The sequence below is a fragment of the Camellia sinensis genome, chromosome 2 (genome assembly GCF_055761805.1).
Source record: "Camellia sinensis isolate YWXY chromosome 2, ASM5576180v1, whole genome shotgun sequence".
Taxonomy (NCBI): domain Eukaryota; kingdom Viridiplantae; phylum Streptophyta; class Magnoliopsida; order Ericales; family Theaceae; genus Camellia; species Camellia sinensis.
Genome location: NC_138962.1, coordinates 68,677,839 through 68,690,433, shown reverse-complemented (window position 1 = coordinate 68,690,433; position 12,595 = coordinate 68,677,839).

Below are 12,595 nucleotides of genomic sequence, written 5' to 3'. Positions count from 1 at the left end.
AATTTTAAATTCCTTAATGTATATGGAGCTCTAGTTTAGGATTTTGAAATATGTGCTTGTTTTAGTTTATGATTTGATTTAAGATTTTGAATGATTTGTTTGTGTTACGAATTGATTTTGTTGTGTTTTTAATTTTATAAGTTTTAATTCATTAATTATTAATGTTTGAGCATTTTAGAAAATGGGGAGAAAATGACCCAAAATAAATATTTACAAAATGAAAAAAAAATAAGGCTCAAAAATAAATTTTTGAAGAAAAAAGTCAAATTCGCAAATTGCCCCAGCTGCCCGCACATCCAAGAACTTTATCCGCACAAACCGCAAACCGCACTGCCGGCAGTTGCGAGTTGTCTTTTTCCCAAATCGCATAAATGCGGGCGAGTCTAAACCGATCCGCAAATCGTCCAAATCCGAACCACAAACACCCTTAGAAAGAAAACTTTGCTCTCAGTTTTACATATTATCATAGCCAAATTACACTAATCATCCCTACAATTTAGGACTTATCTCATTTTGATTAAATAAAAACAATCAAAGAAATTATAGCTCTATTTAAAGGGAAAAGCCATTATACAACTTATTATTTGTATTAGTTAACTTATATATTGTTTGAAATATAATAATTTTTTTCTAATGAATAATGTTAAATGGTTATAAAGTTCTGTTTGATGTGGTTTTCAGAATCTATTTTCAGGGAAAAAAAATTTAAAACTAAAAATTAAATTGGTGAAAAACTTTAAAAACACATCATTTTTATATAATTTTATCTTTTGGGATGGTAGAAATAATTTTTTTATATTTATTTTCATTAAATTAATTTTTAATTTTCAAAAGTCAAATATGGCGTCAATTTTGATGTCATTATTACACCAATCCATTAAATCAAAAAAATCAAAAACTAAAAACATTTCATATATTAAACATATCGATTATACATTAAAAACTTAACAACCATCAGTTAAATTATAACCATCCAAAAATATCTGTTAACAATAAATACAACTATCTATTACATGATAATCATAAAAAAAATATAAATAACTCGTTACATGATCATTATCCAAATACATACTAAAAATAATTTGGTAAAAAAATAAAAATATAAAAGATTTATCATTTTTATAAAATTTTATCTTTGGTGAGTAGAAATAATTTTTAAAATTTAAAAATAATTTTTTGACATTTATTTTCGTCAAACTAATTTATATTTTATCAAATTGACGACTTTGTCCTTAAAATGAAGCAACACTATCTTCAATTGTTCTTATTTAAAACGAGATTCAAAATTTAAAATCAAATGTATCACAATTAAAAAATCAATAATTAAAGTGATACAAGTCTCAAGTTATAGGGACTGTTAGTGTAATTTGGCCTATAATCATCTACTGAGATTACTGATACAAAAGGTTTTTCTTTGCAATTTAGACCCAAAATTTTATAAAATTGTAAGTTGACCCTTTTTTTGGGGGCCCATATGACTTGGGCTGAATTAATTAGATTGGGTCTATGTGCTCTGATATATTATATAAAGGCTTAAACTGCAAAGAAAAAATAGGACTTAAATTGGACTTTTGGCAAAATTGTTTGGTTTTCTCTTGTTTTTTAGAAATTAAAGTTTTTTTTTTTTTTTGTATTTTTTTAGTAATTTTTTTAATTTTATTTTTAAGATATATTTAATCTAAATCTAAACATAAAAAGTATAATATTTGTAAGAAATTTACTAAATACAAAAAAATGTAAAAATTCAATATATTTTGATATTCTTGTATATTTATTGATTTTTTTTTATATATAAAAAACTCAATTTCAAAAAATTAACAAAATCAAACAAGTGTCCTCTAATCGGATATGGAATGACACCTCATGAGTTTATTCTGAACTTATTTTAATGATTTGAACCGTTTATATTATAAGATTTATCGAGCATATCATTTATAAAAACAAAATGAGGTTAATCGGACATACGCAACCTCATGATTAGTCCTTAATTAATTTTTAAAAAAATTTATCAAAATCATGCTAATCACTTATTTTTTTTTTTAAATGTAAACATGGTTTTTTTTTTTAATTATTTTTTTTAGAGTTGATTGATAGACAAAAACAGATACATCAAGAGTGACTATATCCCCTTCTCTTGAAGGAAATACAACCCAAGTTTAGTGTTCCAAACACAAATACTCGAACAACCAACAACTATAGCTCGTAACATACTGTAGCCATTAACCAACAACCATAACTTGTAACATAGTGAGAAAGAGAGAGAGAGTGACGATTTCCAATTACCAATAGAGACAAACTCAACCCTCCATGAAAGAAGAAGTTATTGGATGGTCCAGGAGCATTGCTCCACACCACACAAATCTTAACACTTGTCACATTGGGGGTGTTTGGTCCAGTTTTTTTCACCCAACTTATAGCTTTTAGCTTAAAAAAGTTAAAATTAGCTGTTTATTTCAGCTTTATCATACCAACTTCAACTTTTAACAACTTTTTTTGAAAGCAAATAATCAAAACTTGAGAAGCAGCCCCAAGGGTGCTTCTGATTCTCAGATTAAGCGAGGGCCAGCTTTGAGGAGCAAAATTACTTAAATGCCTTTCACCAATTTGAAGTATTACCAAATTGCCATTATATAAACTGCAAAAGGTCACTGTTCACTCTGAGAAAGAGAGAGTGACGATTTCCAGTGTGACGATCAGCGACCAAAGCTCTCTCTCTCTCTCTCTCCCTCCCTCCGGCGTTGCGAACTAGAACTCTCTCTTTCTCTTTCTCTCTCTATCTCTCTGTCCCTCTCTCCCTCCCTCCAACGTTATGAACCAGAGTTCCCACTCTCTCCAGCATTATGAACCATCGCGATGCAATCTGAAACCCTAGCGATCTGAAACCATCGAGATGCGAAACCCTAGCGTCGCAATGCGAAACCCTAACCATCGCAATACAATCAACCTTCCGTGTTCTCTCCGACGTCGCCATCGGGCCTCTCTCTTTCTGTTTCTCAACGACAGGCCTCTGTCTCTCTGTCTCTCACTTCGCGATCAACCTCATCTCTCTGTGTTCTCTCCGATTTTGTAGAGGGCGGCCGACAGTGGCTAAGGTTTGGTATAATGAATTAATAAATTTAAAAAACTTAGCAATTTTTATATTACTAATTTGTATTATAATGAAAAAAAATTGCAATTTTTATTTCAATATTATTGATATAAATTGCACAATTGCACAATTTAGGGTTGGTTTGGGGTGTCCTAAAAAAGTGTACTTTTTGTCTTTTTATAAAAAGATATGCAGAAAAGTAGAGAGGTGATGTGATAGAAAAAAGATAAAAAGATAGATTATATAGTCTATGCCAAACCAGCCCTTACTATACAATTTTTATTTTCACAATTATTGATATTAATGAAAAAAAATGAAATAACTTCTATTAAATGAAATAACAATTGTTGTAATGAAATGTATCAATTTTTATATTAATTTATACTAATTATATTAACTTCTATTAATGAAATAAAAAAAAATTTAAATTAAAACTGAAGAAAATGAAAAAATAACAATTTTTATATCTTATAAGGGCAAAAAGGACATTACACATCAAAAAACTATTTTATACCTTATTTAACAAACACTACTCACGGGTTGTTTGGTAAACGTTTTGGACTAAAAAATCACAAAAAAAAAAAAAAAAAAAAAAAAAAAGAGTCAAAAAATCACAAAAGGACAAAATAAGCAAAAAGAAAAAAAAAATACACCATTCCAAAGCTAAAAAGCCAAAAAAGCCAAACAAAAATACCAAACGACTGAAAAAGGCTCAGGTTAAAAAAGTTAAAAAAGTCAAAAAGCCAACTAAAAAAGTCATTGTCAAACGAGCACTTAGTAACTTAAATCTATAATTCAAAAGTTAAGCCAAACAGATTAACAGTTTTTTTATTAAAATCATTATTTATAATTTGTTAAGATATAATCTATAATGGCCCCGTTTGGTGTAGCTGTTAAAATAGCTTATAGATTATAGCTTAACAGATTATAGATTATGACTTTAATCAGAAGTTGTTAATCTGTTTGGTGTAACTGTTGGATTATAGATTTAAGTTGCTGAGTAGTGTTTGTTAAATAAGCTGTGAAATAGCTTTTTCAATTAATTTTTATTTTTTGTTTGTCTACATTTCTCATAAAAAAAAATAATAATCTATAGTTCATTTGAGTCTTTTTCTATTTTTTAAAAAATAAAAAATAAAAAAATTTAAGAGTATAACCATAAATTAACATGTCCACAGCATAAACTGATAATCAGAAGCAAGGGGTGAGCAGCTTCTTAGAATCAACTTTTTTTGAGTTAAAATAAGCTATTAGAATCAGAAGCTGTTTGAAATAAGTTTAACCAAACAGTCCAAAATAACTTTTTCAAAGCTAAAAGCCATAAGTTAACTCTGAAAAGCTAAAACAAACACCCCCAATATATTTTAACAATTACACCCAACAGGGCCATTATCTCCTCAAAGGAGACAAAAAGTGGTTAGACCTACTATTTTAACTAATGAAATACATGTTAGAGCACCACTTGGATTTGCCCTTGGAGCAAAGTACAATTTTCCCCATGAAAAGCCTACACAAATGAGGAAAAATACAATAAAACAAAATACAAAAAAAAAAAAACACAAAAAAAACCCATCAGAAAACCATATCCACACAATTCGTAGTGCAAGACTGACAAGCAACTCCTGCGTCGGCATCAGATATGCAGCTCATGGAGGCAGTGGAAGCTTGAATGATAGAATATCTAAGAAGAAAAAACAAGTTGAAAACAAATGAAGCCCACGTAGACCGAAAGGAAAGGGAAAGAAAAGAGGGGTCGGATGTCACTGCCCCCTCTCCCCTACCATGGTAGGAAGAGAAAACTCTATAGTTTGTAAAAAGAAAGGCTCTGGTAAGAGAGGCAGTCGTAAATGTGGTGTTGTTGTGGAGCTACAAATTTCCAGTTAACTTGATTTAAATCATCAATCATCTAATGAATTATCTACTTGACAAAACCTATAATATAAATTATTCAAATTATCAAAATAAGTTCATGACAAATTTAGTGTATATATATTGTGAGAAATTTTACTAACATTAATTATTTAAATTTTTTTAATCAATTTGTAATATTTTATAAAATTACCATTGAACTAATTTCTTCTACAATTTTCATACATAATTAAACAAAAATCGTAATTATATTTAATAGGTGATGGGTCTCATGTTTATAATTCATCAAATATCGTTGTGGTCCTAGTGAATTTAATTGCTCACTTTATCAAATTTTAAATTTGAAAGTATGAATAATCTCACTCGTGATCATTCTAATTGTCGATATCTTGAGGAAGTTTCTTGGTAGCTTCACGCTTTTTTATCGCTTTCAAATAATTGTAATGTAAAAGTGCCCCACGTAACGTTCACATAAATAGCCAGTAAAAAGGAAAATTATCACCAATGCGACTGGCACCAATTTTTTTATCAAAAAAATTATCAAATATTGTGTGGATTTCAATGTCTGCAGGTCTTATATCTATGCGAGTGATTTTAGTATTCGTAGCATTTTTTAAAAATTATAGAGATAATTACTTAAATTTTTAAAAAGTAATTTTAGATCAGTGATAAAGTTTATATACATTAATAATTAAAGTCTTAAAGGTTTTTCATAAATTTGCAATTGTTTTGTAGAATTACCACTAAAAGTTGTAATTTTCCCAAAATTATATGGGAGAGGGTCCTGTCTTGTCTGCCTGTGGTGGCTCTATTTTGTGCCCATCTTGATAATTAAAATCATTTAATATGTAGGATTTGTTAAATTATTTTTATAAAACATCACATTGATAAGATAATATAGCTATTTGATCAAACCATACTTGTATTAACAAGAAATATAATTTTAAAAACAAACCAATAACATAAATCTGATCTGATCAAGTGATATTGATATTGATATTCAATTAACATAATTTCTTACAAGAATGATATACTCAACAAGTTTTACATATTAAATAGGTTAGATCGTCAAGATGAGCCCAAAGTAGGGCTCACCACAGGATAACAACACTCTCTAGTCCAATTGTGGATTGAAGAGAAGCTACTCTTAAATTATATAGTGGTATTGGAACATTGTTTCATTTCATTCATAAAGTGACTTGTATTACATTGTCTCTTCAAAATGTAGATATTAAAAGTTTAAATTTTAATTTGACTGTCGTAATCGTCATGTTTCTAAAAAAGCGAATGGTTTGTTTTTAAAAACACATTTATTGTTATTTTTTAGAAACAAACGCAATAAAATAAAAATATTATGATTATGGAATCGATTTCATTTTTTTAATATTATGAATAATACACACGAAGAGTCTTATCAAATGAACAATTCAAATTATCGAAATGAGATGCATAGTAAGTCCCACAATCTCAAACTTAACAATCAAATTCATACTTGAATTTGAAAACCTAATCCATATAAAAATATTTGATCCTACTATATTAATTAATATAAAAATATTTGAATTGGAACACCATATATTCTATATATTGTTGCTAAAATAAAACCCCAAAAAAGCAAATAGGTAAACGACCAATAGGTCTTAATAATTTGAATTAATTCCCATCAAGTCCTATTGAAAATGAGTCATAATAAAATTGTTGCTAAAAATAATTTTTTGAGATGACTATTGACAATTAGTATTTTTTTTTGTCATGCTTTTTATAAATTGTTCCTAAAACTTACAATTAGTAACTTTTTCTGTAATAAATTTGATAAATTGTTTCTAAAAGATATAAATTAGTAAATTTTTTGTGATTATTTTTTAAATTGTCGCTACAATATATTATTAGTGACATTTTTTGTAATAAAATTTTAGATTATTATTAAAAATTAACAATTAGTAATATTTTTAGTAGTATTTTATAAAAAATACCATTGAGAGGGTAATTTGCGTAGCCAAATTGGGCCGAGCTAGGTTGAAATGGAGGTCAAAGATGTTTACGGGACCTAGCTATAGGACCTAGCTACAGAACCAAGTTGTTGGACCTAGCTACAGGACCTAGCTACGAGACCGAGCTACAAGACCTAGCTACGGGACCAAGATATTGGACCTAGCCACGGGACCTAGCTACGGGACTTAGCTACTTCCTAGTGGCGGTCAACGCTATGGCTGAGCTACCAAGCAAGGTAGTCAAACAGAGAGAAGAGCCGAAGTAACTTGGTTGACCGCAATGTTAGCCAAGGTAAAGATATCAACCGAGGTAAAGGGTCAGCCGAGGTAAAGGTGTCGGCCGCGGTAAGAAGAGCTTAGCAAGTGGATCGCAAGTGTTAGCTCGGTCCAAGTATAATGCCGGTCACCACGGTCGGAGTGGAGATAGTTAGCTCGGTCCAAGTGTAATGACGGTCACCGCGATCGTAGCGTGCCATAGTTAGCTTGGTCGTAGTATTTGGAGCCAAGGTATGATGGCTTCTCATTATGGACCTCGCTTTGGTTAGCGCGGTCTTAGCGCGCCATAGTTAGCTCGGTCCAAGTATGAAAAGGGATTGGCAAGTGTTACCACGGTCCAAGTGTGATTAAAGTCACCAGACGGAGTAAAGGTAGTTATCTCGGTCAAGGTATTAAGAACCAAGGTATTTGGGCTTCTTGCGGTGGACCTAGCTATCATTAGCTTGGTCGGGGGTTTACTACGGTTAGCACGGTAGTAAGTAAACACCACAGTTGGAGTATGTCAAACCGAGGTACATGCAGTGAAAGGAAGAACCAAGCTAGCTGGAGCTCGGTCTAGTCTGCGGCTTTAGCATGGTCATGGTAGCTCGGTCGTATTGACATCCAACCATGGTAAAACCATCTCACTTGGTTTAAGCAGTGAGAGGGGTGTTGAAGGATAAGTATTATCTTTCAGGAATGTGATTCCTATGAGGACTCTACATGGAGGAGTAAGAGTCCTACTTGGATTGTGCCACGCAGAACCTATAAAAGTTCATAACATCACCTATGGAGAGGTAAAACACAACTTTGATCCTCAAATACACAGAGCTTTTTGTCTTTGTCTATCTTTCTGACTTAGGCATCGGAGGGGTTTCCGGCACACACCCGCCGGCTAGCTCACGTTTGTGTTTTCAGAGAGTAAAGTGACGACGTTTGGAGGAGCACAGACTTGATCAACAGGATTATACGAGAAGATTTATTTCTTTCCCGTACAACCATTAATTATATTAAAATCTATTGAATAATAAATTCACTTATTAAAAGCTACAGTAATTTCTCTGAAAAGTAACCATTCAAAATGTTAATGTACACTAAACCTAACCCACTAACCTAACCCACTACATCCACTCCACTAAACCTAACACACTTACCATCTCCACTACCACCCACCACCTCCACTACCATCCACTACCACCACTCACCTACCTCACACCTCTCCTATATAATAGCTTGTAATATACAAAATCAATATATACAACAATCTTGTAATATACACATAAATCAATAATACAATTCTCTTTTTACATTGTTTACTTACATGGTATCAGACCAAGGTTAAGAACCTATTCATTCTGCTTCACCGGCGGGCGGCAGCCTCGCCTTGGCCGCCCGCCGGACCTCTACACGAGGGGGGGAGATACACCCAGCACAAACACACATAGACACACGGGTTAGAAGGGGAGAAGACACACACCCTCACACTCTCTCTCTCTCTAGCCGAGACCATCAACCAACATCACCCGCATCCTCGCCCAACACCCCGACTTCTCCACCTTCAACCACTACCTCACCGTCACCCACCTCGCCGCCGAGATCAACCGCCGCACCACCATCACCATATGCGCCGTCGACAACGCCGCCATGTCCGACCTCCTCTGTGCTTCAGTTCATCTGGTTCACAGAGCTTGTCTGGGTGACCCTCATTCACAGATTCGGAAGTGAATAGGAAAGTTTCCATTCTCTCAAACTAGAGATGATAAAACAAGGATGCGAAGATATAACACAGAGAGAGGTCGAAAGAGAGAACAGATGAGAAGGATCTGAGGAGCAAACTTGGCTACATCATATCACCCACTCAAACATTTTTAATATTTTACTCCACCCACTCTCTCTCTCTCTCATTTTTTTTTTTTTTTGAAACACACTTTATTCCTCTCTCACAGTGTCGGCTCCATTTATTATTTTTCTTTTATTTCTTTAATCCCACTCCACCCCAATACAGAGAAGTTCTCTCTCTCACAGTGTCGGCTACATTTCTTTTAAACCCACTCGACCAACCCATGTGCACCCATCATTCCACCACCTCTCACCACCGCCCACTTCATGATCCCATTTTCTTATTCTTGTTATTATTCTTATTCTTCAAAAAAAAAAAAAACAAACAAAAAAAAACAAACAAAAAAAAAAAAAAAAAACAACAACAACAAACAAACAAACCCATTGCCAACAATTTACCAATTTCTACAACCAACATATTTTATTAATCTCAGGGATCAACCCCGGTCACACTTTTACACAAAAAAAAAAAAAAAAAAAAACAAAACAAAAAAAAAAAAAAAACAAAACACCAAACGATTTGTTTTCTGCAGCCGGCCACCCACCAACCTCACTTCTTCGCCTATTCCGCCAGTCTCTTCTTCTTGCCTCCGTCCTGGGCGGCCCTTGCCGGTGTTGCCTCCGTGTTTCCCACTCCACTGGGCATGATCACTACTCCTTGCTCCTCCACTGCAGCATATGGCGGCCCTCCAAATCGGAACATCACGGTGGCCTTCCGCTTCATCTCCTTGTTTTCTGCCCTTAGCACGCTTATCTCTGCTCGCGCATCCTTATACATGCGTTGGAGCAGAGCCAGTTGGGCGTTTAATTGCTGCACCTCATTTGTCCTACTCTGCAGCCGGTGCGACAAGTTTGTGACCGCCGTCATGGACTCCACACATGCCTTCAAAGTATACTGATTCGCCTCCACATCCGTTTGCACTGCCATTTTTTGCTCCACCGACTGCATCGGAAAGTTCAACGGAGCAAACCCAGTGGTGTTTGGTTGAAGTTCACGGGACACCGCACCAGTTCTCTCTCTTGTGGACTCGTTGAGATCGGGAAAGAGAGTGAGCAGCCCACGGGAAGACGAGGCCATTTTCTGGGCAACAGAGTGTTACAGAATATCTCTCACAACAGAGTGTTACAGACTATCTCTCTCAGCAAAACGACCTCTCTTTCTCAGCAAAACGAAGAAATTTTCAGAGGTTTCTCTCAGTTTTTCTGTCTCAGTTTCTGCCTCCTCCGCTTCGGTTTATAAAGACCATGACACAGAGGCAGCCACGCGCATCGCGCGCCTCTTGACACCAGACAACTGGGCACGCCAGCCAAGACACTCACGTGCCTCGCCATCATATCTGGCACGCCTTTTGATGCATCGAGCACGCCTTTTGATGGCACGCCTTTTGACAGATTGGGCACACCTTTTGAGGGCACGACTTTTGAGGGCTCGATATCTACATCCATGTATATTTTTTTTTGGGCAGCCTATATACACACTTATACAGTGTCTTCTACACCGGTCAGCTTTATCAATCCCTTTGTTTCAACCTCAAATAGGTTTCTATCTTCACACCTATTTGAGTTTGAGGGGGGGTTATACACAGTATCATGTATAAGTCACTCATGGCGCACTCCCTAAGTCGCCCCCTTGGTACATCACCACAACCTTCTACAACGGTCCGACATGACCCCATAAACTGTCTTCTACAACGGTCCGACATGACCTCGTAAACTGTCTTCTACATCGGTCCGACATGACCTCGTAAACTGTCTTCTACAACGGTCCGACATGACCTCGTAAACTGTCTTCTACATCGGTCCGACATGACCTCGTAAACTGTCTTCTACAACGGTCCGACATGACCCCGTAAACTGTCTTCTACACCGGTCCGGCATGACCTCGTAAACTGTCCTGCTACAACGGTCCAACATGACCCCGCAAACTGTCTTCTCCAACGGTCCGACATGACCCCGCAAACTGTCTTCAACAACGGTCCGACATGACCCCGTAAACTGTCTTCAACAACGGTCCGACATGACCCCGTAAACTGTCTGCTCCAACGATCCGACATGACCCCATAAACTGTCTTCTACATCGGTCTGACACGACCACACAGTGTCTTCTACAACGGTCCGACACGACCCCGTAAACTGTCTGCTACAACGGTCCGACATGACCCCGTAAACTGTCTGCTACAACGGTCCGACACGACCATACCGTGTCTCCTATCCTGTTTTGTTTTTTATTTATCAGTTTACTTTTCTGTTTTGTTACTCTCTTCAAACTCAAGTTGGTTAGTTCCTATCCTCCTTGAGTTTGAGGGGGGCTGTTAATGTACACTAAACCTAACCCACTAACCTAACCCACTACATCCACTCCACTAAACCTAACACACTTACCATCTCCACTACCACCCACCACCTCCACTACCATCCACTACCACCACTCACCTACCTCACACCTCTCCTATATAATAGCTTGTAATATACAAAATCAATATATACAACAATCTTGTAATATACACATAAATCAATAATACAATTCTCTTTTTACATTGTTTCCCATCACACTCGCACACTGCCGATAATATCTATACTCATAAAAAAACAATATATATTATTTTGGGATTACAACAAGAAGATATTTCATTATATATTATTTCATCACCTGGAGTGTGATACACATAATCGATATATGCTTTTTGATAATGGAAAATAGTAAATAAATATAATTTTTATATAAAATATTCATTTAATATGATATAATAATTGTAGTTTTAAGATTATGAGTTACAACAATTTTAATTCGAAATTAAGGGCACACAAGAGCCCTATGAAAATTCTTCATAGAAATTTATGAGTGTTATTTATATTATATGTTTATAATCGTACTTTTTATTTGTTATATGTACCGAGAATGATGATATGAGTGATCCATGATACAAAAGATAGAATACAAAATACATTTATAAAAAAAACAGAAATAATATTGAGTATTTATTTGTGTAGGATTAATATTTGGCATATGCCTATGATTGATTACATGCATTATTTAGAGTTGGTTTGGAAAATAATTTTTTTAATGACTTTTTAATTAAAATATAAGGTGAAAAATCTAAAATGATTGGGAATAATATATATATATATATTTTTATACTTTTTATAAAGAAATGTACAAAAGTAGGGAGAATAAAAAAAATATTTGACTATTTTAGGGTCATGATAATATCTGAGTAATAGTTTTGTGTGGTAATAGTTTATGTTTAAACTTAGGAAAATCCTATATGCACCCTATTACAAATTGACGTAATTTTCTCATAAAATTTTGTAACAGTAATTACAAAACGTATAATCTTGTTACAAATTAACTTAACAAAAAATATTTTAATCAAATCACAAATTTTTGTTATATAAACTACAAAATTTTAGATATTTTGTTATGCTAATTTGTGGTGAGGTAATGCATTTTGTAATTGATATTATGAAATTTTGTGATAAAGTTAAGGATTGTTTTTTTTTTTGGTCCCTGGTATTAAGATTTTATAGCATAAATAATATCTAATATTTTCAT